Here is a 17,277-nt window from a genome sequence, read left to right as displayed (position 1 = left end):
TTTCTTTATATTTTCCTCTTTTTCTTATTAAATTCCTCTTTAATGTTTTACTTATAAATGAAAACATGAATTATTGGTTAATTGGTCCCAGGTTCGATTCCCCGCTTGGGTCACTGTCTGTGTGGAGTCTGCATGTTCTCCCCGTGTCTGCGTGGGTTTTCCTCCGGCTGCTCCGATTTCCTCCCACAGTCTCGAAAGACGTGGTGTTAGGTGAATTGGACATTCTGAATTCTCCCTCTGCGTACCCGAACAGGGGGGATTTTCACAGTAACTTCATTGCAGTGTTAATGTAAGCCTACTTGTGACAATAAAGATTATTAATTCACTTATGTTTGGACTCCGGGGTCTTTGTGGTTGGAATTGACCGCACATTCGTCCAATGTGTTGTAACAACAGTAGAACATAGAACATAGAACACTACAGCGCAGTACGGGCCCTTCGGCCCTCGATGTTGCGCCGACCTGTGAAACCATCTGAAGCCTATCTGACCTACACTATTCCATTTTCATCCATATGTCTATCCAGTGACCACTTAAATGCCCTTAAAGTTGGTGAGTCTACTACTATTGCAGGCAGGGCGTTCCACACCCCTACTACTCTCTGAGTAAAGAAACTGCCTCTGACATCTGTCCTATATCTCTCACCCCTCAATTTAAAGCTATGTCCCCTCGTGTTGGTCATCACCATCCGAGGAAAAAGACTCTCACTGTCCACCCTATCTAACCCTCTGACTATCTTATATGTCTCTATTAAGTCACCTCTCAGCCTTCTCCTCTCTAACGAAAACAACCTCAATTCCCTGAGCCTTTCCTCGTAAGACCTTCCCTCCATACCAGGCAACATCCTAGTAAACCTCCTCTGAACCCTTTCCAAAGCTTCCACATCCTTCCTATAATGTGGTGACCAGAACTGCACGCAGTACTCCAGGTGTGGCCGCACCAGAGTTATGTACAGCTGCAGCATGACCTTGTGGTTCCGAAACTCAATCCCCCTGCTTATAAAGGCTAGCACACCATATGCCTTCTTAACAACCCTATTAACCTGGGTGGCAACTTTCAGGGATTTATGTACCTGGATGCCGAGATCTCTCTGTTCATCTACACTACCAAGAATCTTGCCATTAGCCCAGTACTCTGCATTCCTGTTACTCCTTCCAAAGTGAACCACCTCACACTTTTCCGCATTAAACTCCATCTGCCACCTCTCAGCCCAGCTCTGCAGCTTATCTATGTCCCTCTGTATCCTGTAACATCCTTCAGCACTATCCACAACTCCACCGACCTTCGTGTCATCTGCAAATTTACTAACCCATCCTTCTACACCCTCTTCCAGGTCATTTATAAAAATGACAAACAGCAGTGGCCCCAAAACAGATCCTTGCGGTACACCACTAGTAACTGAACTCCAGGATGAACATTTGCCATCAACCACCACCCTCTGTCTTCTTTCAGCTAGCCAATTACTGATCCACACCGCTAAATCACCTTCAGTTCCATACTTCCTTATTTTCTGCAATAGCCTACCGTGGGGAACCTTATCAAACGCCTTACTGAAATCCATATACACCACATCAACAGCTTTACCCTGATCCACCTGTTTGGTCACCTTCTCAAAAAACTCAATAAGGTTTGTGAGACATGACCTACCCTTCACAAAACCGTGTTGAGTATCGCTAATCAACTTGTTCTTTTCAAGATGATTATAAACCCTATCTCTTATAACCTTTTCCAACATTTTACCCACAACCGAAGTAAGGCTCACAGGTCTATAATTACCAGGGTTGTCTCTACTCCCCTTCTTGAACAAGGGGACAACAGTCCCGGAGACTCACGTCTGCAAAATTTCGGACCAACACCCTGTCACCAAGAACAGAGAGCATGGGTGGACGATGTTGAATAGGGCAACACCCTTGCAGGTCCTGGTTGCAGTGATCTTTCCCGCCTATAAATGGGGGAAACCATACGGAGAAGAGTCTGAAGCCTCCTTCCCATCAGCAGTTAGCCGGGGCCGCCCCGGTCAGAGCGTGTGGGGTATTCTGGCAGGAAAACAAAAACTGGGCCAACTTTGTGTCGATCGACCCTGAAGACTGTTTCCACAGTCATTGAGAGTTGATGAGTGTGAAATGCTCTCACAACTAACAAGGTTAATTCCTTATTCACAATAGCTGGAGGCTTCTCACAGTCAAAGGGAGTGAAATTGACTTTCAGGATTGAATCCGCAGCAGGGCACTGTCCTGGGGGAGTTTAGTGGGTCAGACAGGCAGGCTGCAGAATGGCTCTGTCCTGGGGGGGGGGGGGGGTGGCAGGACAGACAAGCTGCAAAATGGCTCTGTCCTGGGGGGGGGGGGGGGGGTGGGACAGACAGGCTGCAGATTGGCTCTGTCCTGGGGGGTTTAGTGGGTCAGACAGGCTGCAGAATGTCTCTGTCCTGGGGGGGTTTAGTGGATCAGACAGGCTGCAGAATGGCTCAGTCCTGGGGGGGTTTGGTGGGACAGACAGGCTGCAGAATGGCTCTGTCCTGGGGGAGTTAGTGGGACAGACAGGCTGCAGAATGGCTCCGTCCTGGGGGAGGGGGAGGGGGGGTTTAGTGGGTCAGACATGCTGCAGAATGGCTCTGTCCTGGGGGGGGGGGTTTAGTGGGACAGACAGGCAGCAGAATGGCTCTGTCCTGGGGGGGGTTTAGTGGGTCAGACAGGCTGCAGAATGGCTCTGTCCTGGGGGGGTTTAGTGGGACAGACAGGCTGCAGAATGGCTCTGTCCTGGGGGAGTTTAGTGGGTCAGACAGGCTGCAGAATGGCTCTGTCCTGGGGGAGTTTAGTGGATCAGACAGGCTGCAGAATGGCTCTGTCCTGGGGGTGGGGGGGGGGAGATTTTGGTGGGACAGACAGGCTGCAGAATGTCTCTGTCCTGGGGGGGGGGGGTTTGGTGGGACAGACAGGCTGCAGAATGGCTCTGTCCTAGGGGAGGGGGAGGGGGGGGGGGCAGACAGGCAGCAGAATGGCTCTGTCCTGGGGGGGTTTGGTGGGACAGACAGGCTGCAGAGTGGTTCTGTCCTGGGGGGGGGGGGGGGTTAGTGGGACAGACAGGCTGCAGAATGGCTCTGTCCTGGGGGGGTTTGGTGGGACAGACAGGCTGCAGAATGGCTCTGTCCTGGGGGGGTTTAGTGGGACAGACAGGCTGCAAAATGGCTGTGTCCTGGGGGGGGGGGTTTAGTGGGACAGACAGGCTGCAGAATGGCTCTGTCCTGGGGGGGTTTGGTGGGACAGACAGGCTGCAGAGTGGTTCTGTCCTGGGTGGGGGGGGGGGGGTTAGTGGGACAGACAGGCTGCAGAATGGCTCTGTCCTGGGGGGGTTTGGTGGGACAGACAGGCTGCAGAATGGCTCTGTCCTGGGGGGGTTTAGTGGGACAGACAGGCTGCAGAATGGCTGTGTCCTGGGGGGGGGGGGGGGGTTGGTGGGACAGACAGGCTGCAGAATGGCTCTGTCTTGGGGGAATTTGGTGGGACAGACAGGCTGCAGTATGGCTCTGTCCTGGGCGGGGGGTGGGGGACAGACAGGCTGTAGAATAGCTCTGTCCTGGGGGAGTTTGGTCAGACAGACAGGCTGAAGCTGTGGTTGCCCCTGTTATGGGTCCCCACAGTAATTAAAGATGGCTTGAAGGCCTGCCAGATGCAAAGCCCCTCATCTCCCCGGCCCAGGGGCGATCCCCAGCCTGGCCCCTTCCAGCCCCCAGAATAACTCCAACCCCCACTTTCCATTCAGCACCCTGGTACCCTTGAGCTGCATGCGGGAAAATGGAAATGTCTCCTCACTTCCCCTCAGCAGCCATCGCACCAGCTTCACCTTTTTGTAGAACAGTACAAAACGATGAATGGGTGAATCACATCCGGATCCGCTCTGGGGGCAACGCGGTGGGTGAATCGCATCCGGATCCACTCTGGGGGCAACGCGGTGGGTGAATCGTGTCCGGATCACTCTGGGGGCACGCGGTGGGTGAATCGCGTCCGGATCCGCTCTGGGGGCAACACGGTGGGTGAATCGCGTCCGGATCCGCTCTGGGGGCAACGCGGTGGGTGAATCGCATCCGGATCCGCTCTGGGGGCAACGCGGTGGGTGAATCGCATCCGGATCCGCTCTGGGGGCAACGCGGTGGGTGAATCGCGTCCGGATCCGCTCTGGGGGCAACGCGGTGGGTGAATCGTGTCCGGATCGCTCTGGGGGCAACGCGGTGGGTGAATCGTGTCCGGATCACTCTGGGGGCACGCGGTGGGTGAATCGTGTCCAGATCGCTCTGGGGGCAACGCGGTGGGTGAATCACGTCCGGATCCACTCTGGGGGCAACGCGGTGGGTGAATCGCGCCCTTAACCTGTTCCTCAGTTGGAATGCCAGATTTTGATGTCTGTATCTTTCCTTTGGAATGTCTCGCTTCATACTTCCTTTCAGAGGGCGTTCTTATTTGTTTTTTTCACCTTCACTTGAAATGTGGCCTCGAATTTTGAAGTAGTTTGTAGTCACATTTTAAATATTGAATTTCCAGGGCGGGATTCTCTGTCGGCTAACAGTGGAATCGGGGAAGGCAATTGGGCGGAGAATCGCCTTTGATGCCGAAATCATGGCGGCTGCCAGTTTCACGCCAAATCACAATTCTCCATCACCTTGACAGCGGCATCAATGTGTTCCAGAAAGCACGTACAGTGAAAACCGTTTGCATGTCATTAGTGGGTCTGACCCTCTCCGGGGGCTCCGCGATTCTCCGCCTCCAATGGGCCAGTTCCCAACGGCGCGGTTCACTTGTGCTTTTATAAATCGGGAACCCGGCATCATAGCTGCTTAGGGAGAGAGAGGGAAAGTGTCCAACATCGCCATAGTTTGCTGACAGTTGTGCCGCTGGTCGGGGGGCTTCTGCCAGGGCTGGGGGGAGTAGTGAAGGGTGGCCAGGAGAGGGGGCTGAGGGGTTGGGATGGACAGGCATGGAATCCGGCCCATCGGAGACAGAGAATGGCGGAGGCCCTGGAGAATACCGGGTCGGACCCGCTAATGATATGCAAACGGTGTCTACTGTACGTGCGGAGTGAAACGGGCCAAACCACCGTGGGGGCACCCCCCGGGGTCCGATCACCCCGCGCCCCCCCCCCAGGACCCCGGGGGCCCGCTCGCGCCGCCTGCTTCCACCGGCACCAGAGGTGGTTTAAACCACGTCAGCGGGAGAGGCCTGACAGCAGCGGGACTTCGGCCCATCGCGGGCCAGAGAATCGCCGCGGGGGGCCCGCCGACCGGCGGGGCGCGATTCCCACCCCCCACCGATTCCCGGGTGGCGGAGAATTCCAGCCACGGTGGAGGTGGGATTTACGACGGCCCCGGGCGATTCCCCGACCCTGCGAGGGCTCGGAGAATTCCGCTCCATATCTTTCATGACTATTGAAAAGTTCTGTCGGACAAGCCGCCATCTAACTTTTGATACAATTCCGGATAATTCCGGATTGCTGTGCAAAAGGCCAAAGGGGTTTATCTAAAGCTGTTGCCTTTAGAAAGATAGACAATTAAACAGTAGCATCAGCGTGGTCCCTGGGTGAAGACTGGTTGGATTTCAGCCCATTGTTGTGGATTGTGACCTCCTGCCAGGGTTTTATTATCACTCCCAAACGTTAGAGTGAGGAGAGAAGAACAAGGATTTTCCACTCACAAAGCCGTGCTGACTGTCCCTAATCAATCCTTGCCATTAAACACACAAAACTGATTAAATCCAGCAATCAAATTCTGCATTCAACATTTACACATTTTTTAAGCATCATTTATATTATTGGAGAGGTACCTTTATCCGAAAGGGCGAAGGAGATTTCAGCTTTGGTGCAAAGTCTGTTGAAGTACATTAAAGGTGTTTGTGGAAAAGCAGCAGAACCTTTGATTCTTTATTCAACAGCAGCTAAACATATAACAGATGGCTGCTTTTCCACAAACACCTTTAATTTACTTCAACAGATTCTGCACAAAACTCTAACATCACATCACGTGACACAAAGGCCACTTGGTTGTGATATACATAAATGATCAGCACGAAGGGAAAGGTGGTCTGATGAGCAAGTTTGCAGATGATACAAAGATTGGTGGAGTTGCAGATAGTGAGGAGGACTGTCAGAGAATACAACAAAATATAGATAGATTGGAGAGTTGGGCAGAGAAATGGCAGATGGAGTTCAATCCAGGCAAATGCGAGGTGATGCAATTTGGAATATCTAACTCGAGCAGACTATATGGTCAATGGAAGGGTCCTGGGGAAAATTGATGCCCAGAGAGATCTGGGAATTCAGGTCCATTGTACCCTGAAGGTGGCAACGCAGGTCGATAGAGTGGTCAAGAAGGCATACAACATGCTTGCCTTCATCGGACGGGGTATTGAGTACAAGAGTCGGCAGGTCATGTTACAGTTGTATAGGACTTTGGTTAGGCCACATTTGGAATACTGCGTGCAGTTCTGGTCGCCACATTACCAGAAGGATGTGGATGCTTTAGAGAGGGTGCAGAGGAGGTTCACCAGGATGTTGCCTGGTATGGAGGGTGCTAGCTATGAAGAAAGGTTGAGTAGATTAGGATTGATTTCATTGGAAAGACGGAGGTTGAGGGGAGACCTGATTGAGGTCTACAAAATTATGAGAGGTATGGACAGGGTGGATAGCAACAAGCTTTTCCCAAGAGTGGGGGTGTCAATTACAAGGGGTCACGATTTCAAGGTGAGAGGAGGAAAGTTTAAGGGAGATGTGCGTGGAAAGTTTTTTACGCAGAGGGTGGTGGGTGCCTGGAACGCTTTACCAGCGGAGGTGGTAGAGGCGGGTACGATAGCGTCATTTAAGATGCATCTAGACAGATATATGAATGGGCGGGAACAGAGGGAAGTAGATCCTTGGAAAATAGGCGACAGGTTTAGATAAAGGATCTGGATCGGCGCAGGCTGGGAGGGCCGAAGGGCCTGTTCTTGTGCTGTAATTTTCTTTGTTTCTTTGTTCTTTGAAGCCCCTTTACACATCAGTGTCAATTATTGGGTACTTAACATAATTGGAATGTCTCTTAACCCATTCCAGTTAGAGGGATAGAGTGGAGGTGTGGGCCAAGGTAGAGTAGGTGGTCTTTCAGAGAGCAGGTCAGGGCACATTCGATGGGCTGAATGGCTTTCTCTGCACTGTAGGGATTCTATGGGAATTATGGAAAAGGACCAATATAGACCGGAAATTAATGTTCTGCATTGGGGGAGGGAAAATTTTAATAAAATAGGACAAAGTCTGTCTAAAGTTAACTGGGAGCAGCTAACTTTCGGAAAATGTACATCAGAGCAGTGGGATTCATTCAAAAAGGAAACAGAGAGCGAGTAAGGGCCAACAGGTTCCCATAATAGTGAAAAAGGGGAGCAATAACTCCATAGACCACTGGATCTTATGGGATATCCAGAGTTGGATAAGGAAAAAAGGGAGACTTATGGCAGATACCGAGGGCTCAAAACAGCGGAATCCCTACAGCAGTCATTTTCAAAGTCGGGGTCGTGACCCCGGGGGGTGGGGGGGGGGGGTGTCTTGGGTGGGGAATCTGATTTTCGCCCCTTGGCTTTCAATGGCATTACCATTGCTGAATCTTCCCCACTATGAACATCCCCGGGGGTTACCATTGACTAGAAACTGAACTGGATTAGCGGCTACAAGAGCAATCAAAAACTGGGAATCCTACAGCGAGTAACTCACCTCCAACTCTCCAAAGCCTGTCCACCATCTACAAGGCACAAGTCTATAAGAACATAAGACCTAAGACATCGGAGCAGAATTAGGCCACTCGGCCCATCGAGTCTGCTAACCATTCAATCATGGCTGATATGTTTCTCATCTCCATTCTCCTGCCTTCTCCCCATAATCCCTGATCCCCTTATTAATCAAGAACCTATCTATCTCTGTCTTAAAGACACTCAGTGATTTGGCCTCCACAGCCTTCTGCGGCAAAGAGTTCCACAGATTCACCCCCCTCTGGCTGAAGAAATTCCTCCTCATCTCAGTTTTAAAGGATCGTCCCTTTAGTCTAAGATGGTGTCCTCTGGTTCTAGTTTTTCCTACAAGTGGAAACATCCTCTCCATGTCCACTCTATCCAGGCCTCGCAGTATCCTGTAAGTTTCAATAAGATCCCCCCTCATCCTTCTAAACTCCAACGAGTACAGACCCAGAGTCCTCAGCCGTTCCTCATACAACAAGCTCTTCATTCCAGGAGAGTCCAATCAAAGTCAGGAGTGTGATGGAATACTCTCCACTTGCCTGGATGAGTTCAGTTCCAACAACACTCAAGAAGCTCGACACCATCCAGGACAAAACAATCCACTTGATTGCTCCCCCTTCCACAAGCATTCAAACCCTCCACCACCGATGAACAATGGTAACCGTGTGTACATAGAACATAGAACATAGAACATAGAACAGTACAGCACAGAACAGGCCCTTCGGCCCTCAATGTTGTGCCGAGCCATGATCACCCTACTCAAACCCACGTATCCACCCTATACCCGTAACCCAACAACCCCCCCCCCCCCCTTAACCTTACTTTTATTAGGACACTACGGGCAATTTAGCATGGCCAATCCACCTAACCCTGTACCATCTACAAGATTCACTGCAGTAACTCACCAAGGCTCCTCAGTCCACACCATCAAAATCCACAAACACCACCATCTAGGAGGACAAGAGTAGCAGATACCTGAGAAGCCCACTACCTGGAGATTCCCCTCTGAGTCACTCACCGTTCCTTCACTGTTGCTGGGCAAAATCCAGGCACTCCCTCCCTAACAGCACTGTCAGTGTACCTACACCACGTGGACTGCTGCAGTTCAAGAAGGCAGCTTACCGCCACCTTCTCAAGGGGCAATTAGGGATGGATAATAATTGTGGCCTCGCCATCAACGCCCACATTCAATATTTTTTTGTTTGATATTATTTATTTGAGATTATTGACCTCCAACCACCACAACCATCTTCCTTTGTGCCAGGTACGACTCCAACCAGCAGAGAGTTATTGATTTGAGATCAGATCAGCAAGAAATGGCAACTTCAGGACCTGAAGGGTTATGGGGAACGGGCAGGAAAGTGGAGTTGAGGCTAAGAGGAAGTGAGCCATGATCGTATTGAACGGCGGAGCAGATCCGAGGGGCTGAATTGTCCACTCCTGCTCCTAGTTCTTATCTTCTAATTATTTTATTAATTATTTTAATTCAAACTTCATCATAATAGTTCCCTCATTTGTTATTTGAGGAAATATTACCGATATTATAACATTAATCATTTATCATCATTTTCATTGCTTCTTGTTTCGATACTAACCTGTGAATCAAAGCCCAAGCTTCAGTAAGATGGAGAGAATGGACCACAGTGCTGGTGGGTGCATCTGTGTCACAGCTTGTGGGTATGCAAGAAATGCTAGCCCAGGGCCTGTGCAATAAATCACATGGCATCAAAAGGTCAATATGATTTTCTTGAGCAAAATATTCGAAAAATAATTACTTAAATTAATCTATTCCATTGAAAACATGGGCTCGCAATTCCATTGAGGCCACTCAGTTGCAGTGGAAACTCTGACAGCTCAGTATAGAGCAGAGATTCCCTCCTATACCTACTGGGCTGGGCCAAGATGTTTACACCTGAAAGAGGACATCAGTGACACTTATCCTGAAGCAAGGTCAAGCTAGTCCAACGGCAGACGAGAGGTCTGGCGAGACTCCATGGTGACCAAGGTGTCAGGGATGTGTGGGGTTGTACATTGTGATGGTGTACAGTTTTAGATTGGTTCTTGGGTACCCATTTCTAGAACGGTGGTCATATCACATTAAATAAAGGGGATCAGGGTTGTGGGGAGAAGGCTAATTGAAGGGGAGGCAGAGAGGGGGTTCCAGGGTCTAGAGAAGGTTGGGGGTGAAGAATGGGTCAATAAAGAGGGGGGAACGATCAGGCTGCCATTCAAAATGGAGGCCCGACCTGCGACAGCCATGCTTGCTGGCAGGAGCTGCTCACCAGCAGGATTAGCTCACCAGCAGGATTAGCTCACCAGCAGGATTAGCTCAACAGCACGGTCAGCTCACCAGCAGGATTAGCTCACCAGCAGGATTAGCTCAACAGCACGGTCAGCTCACCAGCAGGATTAGCTCACCAACAGGGTCAGCTCACCACCAGCAGGGTCAGCTCACCAGCAGGGTCAGCTCAACACCAGCAGGATCAGCTCACCAGCAGGCAGTGGCGTGCAGAGGGGGGGGGGGGGGGGGGCGACGGTGCATTGGCCCCGGGCATCCATTGGATGGGGGCATCCAATCAGAGAAGGAAAAAAAAAAAAAAATTTTTTTTTTATAAATTTTTTTTTTTTTAAATTTAGATTACCCAATTATTTTTTTCAATTAAGGGGCAATTTAGCGTGGCCAATTCACCTACTCTGCACATTTTTTGGGTTGTGGGGGCGAAACCAACGCAGACACGGGGAGAATGTGCAAACTCCACACGGACATTGACCCAGAGCCGGGATCGAACCTGGGACCTCAGTTCCGTGAGGCGGTTGTGCTAACCACTAGGCCACCATGCTGCCCCAGAGAAGGAAATAAGATAGTAATTTTAAAATTTCAGTGGTGATAAATCAATTTTTGGAGGCTCACCACACTGCAGAGGCAGTTGTTAGCCCTTTATTCCTTTAACATGGTGTACCCTTTCTGTCTAGAGAAAATGGTCCTTCTCCCCATCCCCCCCACACGCATGCGCATGATGTACGTGGTGCAACCATCAAAAGCAACAAGCAGACGTGGCTGTTCGTTCCTGCGTTTCCTCGAGTCATAACTTGTCTTTTCTTCAGCTTTTTGTGCATCTAGATTAGTTCTTTTACCTACTCAGGTCAGTGAATAGCTCTAGAACAGGTGCAACTACGGTTTTTATAGGTTTTTTGGCGATATTTAATGAAATATTTACGTGGGATGTAGTAAGAGTGAAGCCTGGATGATCAGAGGACTGCTATGGCATTTAATCTCGGAATAGGAGACATTTATTCCTTAACATGCTAATATTCGAATACAGATACCACTAATTTGCAAGTCTATGATATAAATTGCACAAAATTATCAGTGGAGAATCAGTGTGAAATAATTTGATACGAAGGAACAAAGAAATGAAATATGGTTTATCCGTCTGCAACTGACCGATTGTTTACCATTTTCTTCCCATTTTCTCATGCGTCTTACGGTTTTTGAGATAGAAAATGAAATGTTACGAGTATTTCGTGTACAACCGAGTGGAGCACAGAACAGGAAAAAAAGAGGGCCAGAGTCGAAGAAGAGTCCCATCAAAGAGGGGCATTAGATGCATGGATAAAAAGAAGTAAAGAAGAAGTAGGAGAACCTGGAGAAGTAAAAGATGATGTGGGTGCAGAGAAGGATTTTTCTGATACGGATTCAGCTCGGTCAGAACATAATACTCTCTCTCCTCAGTCTCGTTGTCAGGATGATGATCCATGTGAAGAAAATAAAGAAGATATTTGCATATTTTTGCAAAGAAGCGATTTTGGCTGTTTGAAGAAACCGATTCCAGATCATTTGAAGATGACAATATTACTTCATGGCCCTGAAAGATATCAGAATAAAAGTGGTCCATTTGCTGAGAAGGATGGGAGATCATTTTCCAAACAGTGGTTTGATAAAGTTTCCACAAACGGAGAAATTGTGGAGAGAAAATGGTTGTTATACTCTCCATATCGGAAAGCATGCTACTGTTTTGTTTGCTTTTTGTTTTCAAAGGAGCATTTGTTGTCTGTGTCAAACTTTGGAAAGGAAGACGGTTTCTCCACTTGGAGAAAATTAAATCCAACAATACCTGACCATGAGAAAAGCCCTTCTCATAGAGCTCACATGAGGGAATACCTGAACCTTGTAGTTCGACTCCATCATTCAACTACGATAGATGCTGAACTTCAACAGCAAATGTCTGCTGAAAAGAAAAGATGGAAAGCTATAACTGAACGGATTGTCGAGGTTATATCCTTTCTGGCAAAACAGAATCTGGCCTATCGTGGACATCGAGGAGAAGGAATATCTGGGTTATCAGAGCCAGGGGAGACAGTCAGTGAAAATACAGGAAACTTTCTAGCAACAATCAGACTTTTGGCCAAATATGATGACATCTTAGCAAAACACTTGCAGAGAGGGAAAGAGAAACCAAAAAGTGTCACCTACTTGTCCAACAGAATTCAAAACGAAATAATCAATCTTCTTGGTGAAACTGTCAAGAAAAATATAATGTCCGAAATTAAGGACGCAAAATATTTTAGCATAATGCTGGATTCAACTCCAGATATTGCCCATGAAGATCAGGTTTCTGAAATTCTGCGTTACGTTCATACTGATGAAAACAGAAAAGTAGAAATAAAGGAGATATTTCTGGGATTTTTTCAAGTCAACAAGAAAGATGCAGTCAGCCTGGTAAATAAAATTCAGGAAAAATTGGAAGAAGACAAAATTTCCATGAATGACTGTCGTGGTCAAGCATATGATAACGCAGCAGTTATGGCTGGAGTGAGAGGAGGTGTTCAACAAAAAATTCTTGAAGTTAACCCAAAAGCTGTGTTTGTGAACTGCGAGAACCACAGCCTCAATTTGTCCTGTGTCCATGCAAGTGAGGTGCAACCTGTTGTTGTTACATTTTTTGGCATTCTAGAAAAACTCTACTTTTTTTTCTTCATCTACTTCTCGTTGGGAAGTGTTAAAATCATTTGTCACTCGGACTGTGAAAAGACAGTGTGACACAAGATGGAGTTCCAGCCATGATGCTGTGCAAGTAATCCACGAAGAGTGTGACAACGTTATTGCAAGCCTTCAACACCTGCTGGAAGGAGAATTTTCAAGGGAAACTAAATCTGATGCAGGATCGCTACTGAACTCTATTCAACAGTTCCCGTTTATAGCTTTATTAAATTTTTGGTACTCAGTTTTATCATCAGTGGATAAAGTCTCAAAACGTTTGCAGGATCCGAAAATGGGGTTCCATGAAGCTTCTTGTGATCTGAGAGGACTTATTCATATCTTGAATTTGAAGAATGATGAAATTATCCACAATGCAATAGATTTAGCCAATGAATATTGTGAAAATTGGGGAATACCAATTGCACGGACAAGGAGAAGAAGAATAATGCCTGGAGAGTCAGCAAGAGATAGTGGACTGACGGCACAAGAAGAAATGAATAGAGTAATGGTAGAGATTGTGAACAGATTAAAAACTGAAATTGAAGACCGCAGTGTCCGTCTTCAAAGACTCAGTGACCGATTTTCTTTTCTTCTGAACTTGAATTCAGGAGTGATTGAAGATGAACAAGAAAGAGAGAAATTAAAAAAGGAATGTTCAGACTTTGCAAATTATTATGACAATGATGTGGTTGCAATTCAGTTATATGACGAAATTATTGATTTTGTGATGCTCCTTCGAGCTGGAGGGAATAGAGTTCCCCCTGATCCTAAAGATGCTCTGGAGTCTTTACTGCAGTATGGGAGGGATGTCTTTCCGACGCTGTGTGTTTCATACAGATTACTGCTTACAATCGCATTTTCAGTCGCAAGCTGTGAAAGGTCATTTTCAAAACTGAAATTAATAAAACATATCTGAGGTCTTCTATGTCACAGGAGCGCCTGACCAACCTGGCTTTAATAAGCATTGAAAAAGAATTTCTCACAGCTGATGTAAAAAGTGAAGTAGTTCAGGTGTTTTGTGACAGGAGGTATCATTTGGGGAAAATAACTTAATAAATTTGATTGATTTATATTAAAATCGAATAAAGCGTTTATTTCATGTTTCATCTGTGTTTATATATTCAAAATGTTTCCTTTCTCATAATATTTCTCAGTATATTAGGCCTTATACTTAAGTCTTTGGGGCATACAATCAAGATTTGCCCCGGGCATCACCAGACCTCTGCACGCCACTGCCAGCAGGATCAGCTCACCAGCAGGGTCAGCTCACCAACAGGGTCAGCTCACCAGCAGGATCAGCTCACCAACAGGGTCAGCTCACCAGCAGGGTCAGCTCACCAACAGGGTCAGCTCACCAGCAGGATTAGCTCACCAGCAGGGTCAGCTCACCAGCAGGGTCAGCTCACCAGCAGGATCAGCTCACCAACAGGGTCAGCTCACCAGCAGGGTCAGCTCACCAACAAGGTCAGCTCACCAGCAGCAGGATCAGCTCACCAGCAGGATCAGCTCACCAGCAGGATTAGCTCACCAGCAGGGTCATCTCACCAGCAGGGTCAGCTCACCAGCAGGATTAGCTCACCAGCAGGGTCAGCTCACCAGCAGGGTCAGCTCACCAGCAGGGTCAGCTCACCAACAAGGTCAGCTCACCAGCAGCAGGATCAGCTCACCAGCAGGATCAGCTCACCAGCAGGATTAGCTCACCAGCAGGGTCATCTCACCAGCAGGGTCAGCTCACCAGCAGGATTAGCTCACCAGCAGGGTCAGCTCACCAGCAGGGTCAGCTCACCAGCAGGGTCAGCTCACCAGCAGGATTAGCTCACCAGCAGGGTCAGCTCACCAGCAGGGTCAGCTCACCAGCAGGATCAGCTCACCAACAGGGTCAGCTCACCAGCAGGGTCAGCTCACCAACAAGGTCAGCTCACCAGCAGCAGGATCAGCTCACCAGCAGGATCAGCTCACCAGCAGGATTAGCTCACCAGCAGGGTCATCTCACCAGCAGGGTCAGCTCACCAGCAGGATTAGCTCACCAGCAGGGTCAGCTCACCAGCAGGGTCAGCTCACCAGCAGGGTCAGCTCACCAGCAGGGTCAGCTCACCAGCAGGATTAGCTCACCAGCAGGGTCAGCTCACCAGCAGGATCAGCTCACCAGCAGGATCAGCTCACCAGCAGGGTCAGCTCACCAGCAGGATCAGCTAACCAGCAGGATCAGCTCACCACCAGCAGGAGCAGCTCACCAGCAGGGTCAGATCACCAGCAGGATCAGCTCACCAGCAGGATCAGCTCACCAGCAGGGTCAGCTCACCAGCAGGGTCAGCTCACCAGCAGCAGGGTCAGCTCACCAGCAGGATCAGCTCACCAGCAGGGTCAGCTCACCAGCAGGATCAGCTCACCAGCAGGATCAGCTCACCAGCAGGGTCAGCTCACCAGCAGGAGGAGCTCACCAGCAGGGTCAGCTCACCAGCAGGGTCAGCTCACCAGCAGCAGGGTCAGCTCACCAGCAGGATCAGCTCACCAGCAGGGTCAGCTCACCAGCAGGAGGAGCTCACCAACAGGATCAGCTCACCAGCAGGATCAGCTCACCAGCAGGATTAGCTCACCAGCAGGATCAGCTCACCAGCAGCAGGGTCAGCTCACCAGCAGGATTAGCTCACCAGCAGGGTCAGCTCACCAGCAGGATCAGCTCACCAGCAGGATCAGCTCACCAGCAGGAGGAGCTCACCAGCAGGGTCAGCCCACCACCAGCAGGGTCAGCTCACCAGCAGCAGGAGCAGCTCACCACCAGCAGGGTCAGCTCACCACCAGCAGGATCAGCTCACCAGCAGGGTCAGCTCACCACCAGCAGGGTCAGCTCACCACCAGCAGGGTCAGCTCACCAGCAGGATCAGCTCACCAGCAGGATCAGCTCACCAGCAGGGTCAGCTCACCAGCAGGATTAGCTCACCACCAGCAGGGTGAGCTCACCACCAACAGGGTCAGCTCACCAGCAGGGTCAGCTCACCAGCAGGAGGAGCTCACCAGCAGGATCAGCTCACCAGCAGCAGGGTCAGCTCAGCAGCAGGATCAGCTCACCAGCAGGGTCAGCTCACCAGCAGGGTCAGCCCACCAGCAGCAGGAGCAGCTCACCAGCAGGGTCAGCTCACCAGCAGGAGGAGCTCACCAGCAGGGTCAGCTCAGCTCACCAGCAGGATCAGCTCACCAGCAGGATCAGCTCACCAGCAGGGTCAGCTCACCAGCAGGAGGAGCTCACCAGCAGGAGCAGCTCACCAGCAGGAGCTGCTCACCAGCAGGATCAGCTCACCAGCAGGATCAGCTCACCAGCAGGAAATCTGTCGCGTGACCTCAGTGGGGCGAAACTCCCTGTGGCCAAAGAAATCAGCAAAATAGCGGGGTGATTCTCGATGCTGCAGCCACCGAGAAACACCCCACCAAAACGTGCCCAAAAATGGGTTTAAACTTTGTCTGCTGTATCCCACCCAATAATTCTCCCTACTCTGTGCACCTGATGCGAGAGCGAAAGTTCATGCCAGTGAATCAGGGTAAATGGGTCATTTTCAGGCTGGCCAACTGTAACTAGTGGAATGCCACAGGATCTGTACTGGAGTCTCAACGGAGAAGAGAGTGACTGTTGTAACCACTATGAAGATAGAAAGGAGAGCAAGGTGTGCGGAGGTCAGAAAGAGTCAGCAAAGGGATATAAATTAGGTGAGTAGGTAAAATTTGGGAGATGGCATATACGTCATACGTTTCACTGATTAGACGCACAAGTAAATGTCCTTCACAACGACCCATCGACGTACACGAATAAGAAGGACTACTCTGCTCCAATGCGACATTTCCGTTTTTCATTCTCAGTTGTCTATATGGTTTGAGTGTGAGAAGCTGGATCACATTAATGGCTGATTTGGAATGCCGACTTGCGATCGCCACATTCTTGGCCAAATCTGCCCCAAAGTCAGTTCACATAATTGGCGAGATTTTGGGGAGAGTAGCCTGTGGAATACTGAAAATGTGATGAGTCTGGAACTTTCCATTTTTGTGTTAAAGGGGCTGGTTTAGCTCACTGGGCTAAATAGCTGGCTTTTAAAGCAGACCAAGGCAGGCCAGCAGTTCAATTCCCGTACCAGCCTCCCCGGACAGGCGCCGGAATGTGGCGAATAGGGGCTTTTCACAGTAACTTCATTGAAGTCTACTCATCACAATAAGTGATTTTCATTTTTCATTTTCATAAAGTGTCTGACTATGTTTGAGGGTTTGAACAACATTCGATGGTATTTTTACAGCTGCTGGACAGAGGTTCTTATTGCATCAATCCAAAGTAAACCTGATTTATAGAACTCAGAGGTGTCGGCAGCATCTGAGATAGACCCTCCGCCAAACCTTCTGAGCATGGCTACAGTGTCATTTCTACATTTATTCCTCATTTTAATATATTACTAACAACACCGATGTTGTGCCAGAACAAAAAAAAACCACTAATCAATAATTTCAAGCATTTCGGAATAAATTACAACCCATGTGATGAATTTTGATACATTTTTTAACGCAAGCT

General features: G+C 49.1%; 1 protein-coding gene across 2 annotated transcripts in view; it reads right to left on the bottom strand.

Annotated features, from left to right (window-relative positions):
• LOC119954900 (protein FAM180A) overlaps positions 1 to 17,277 on the bottom strand; it is a 118,357-nt gene that overhangs the window by 89,094 nt on the left and 11,986 nt on the right. The gene's annotated exons all lie outside the window — the stretch shown is intronic.

Source organism: Scyliorhinus canicula, chromosome 20, assembly GCF_902713615.1.
Source record: "Scyliorhinus canicula chromosome 20, sScyCan1.1, whole genome shotgun sequence".
In the NCBI taxonomy this organism is placed as follows: domain Eukaryota; kingdom Metazoa; phylum Chordata; class Chondrichthyes; order Carcharhiniformes; family Scyliorhinidae; genus Scyliorhinus; species Scyliorhinus canicula.
This window is presented reverse-complemented; position numbering and strand designations above follow the sequence as displayed.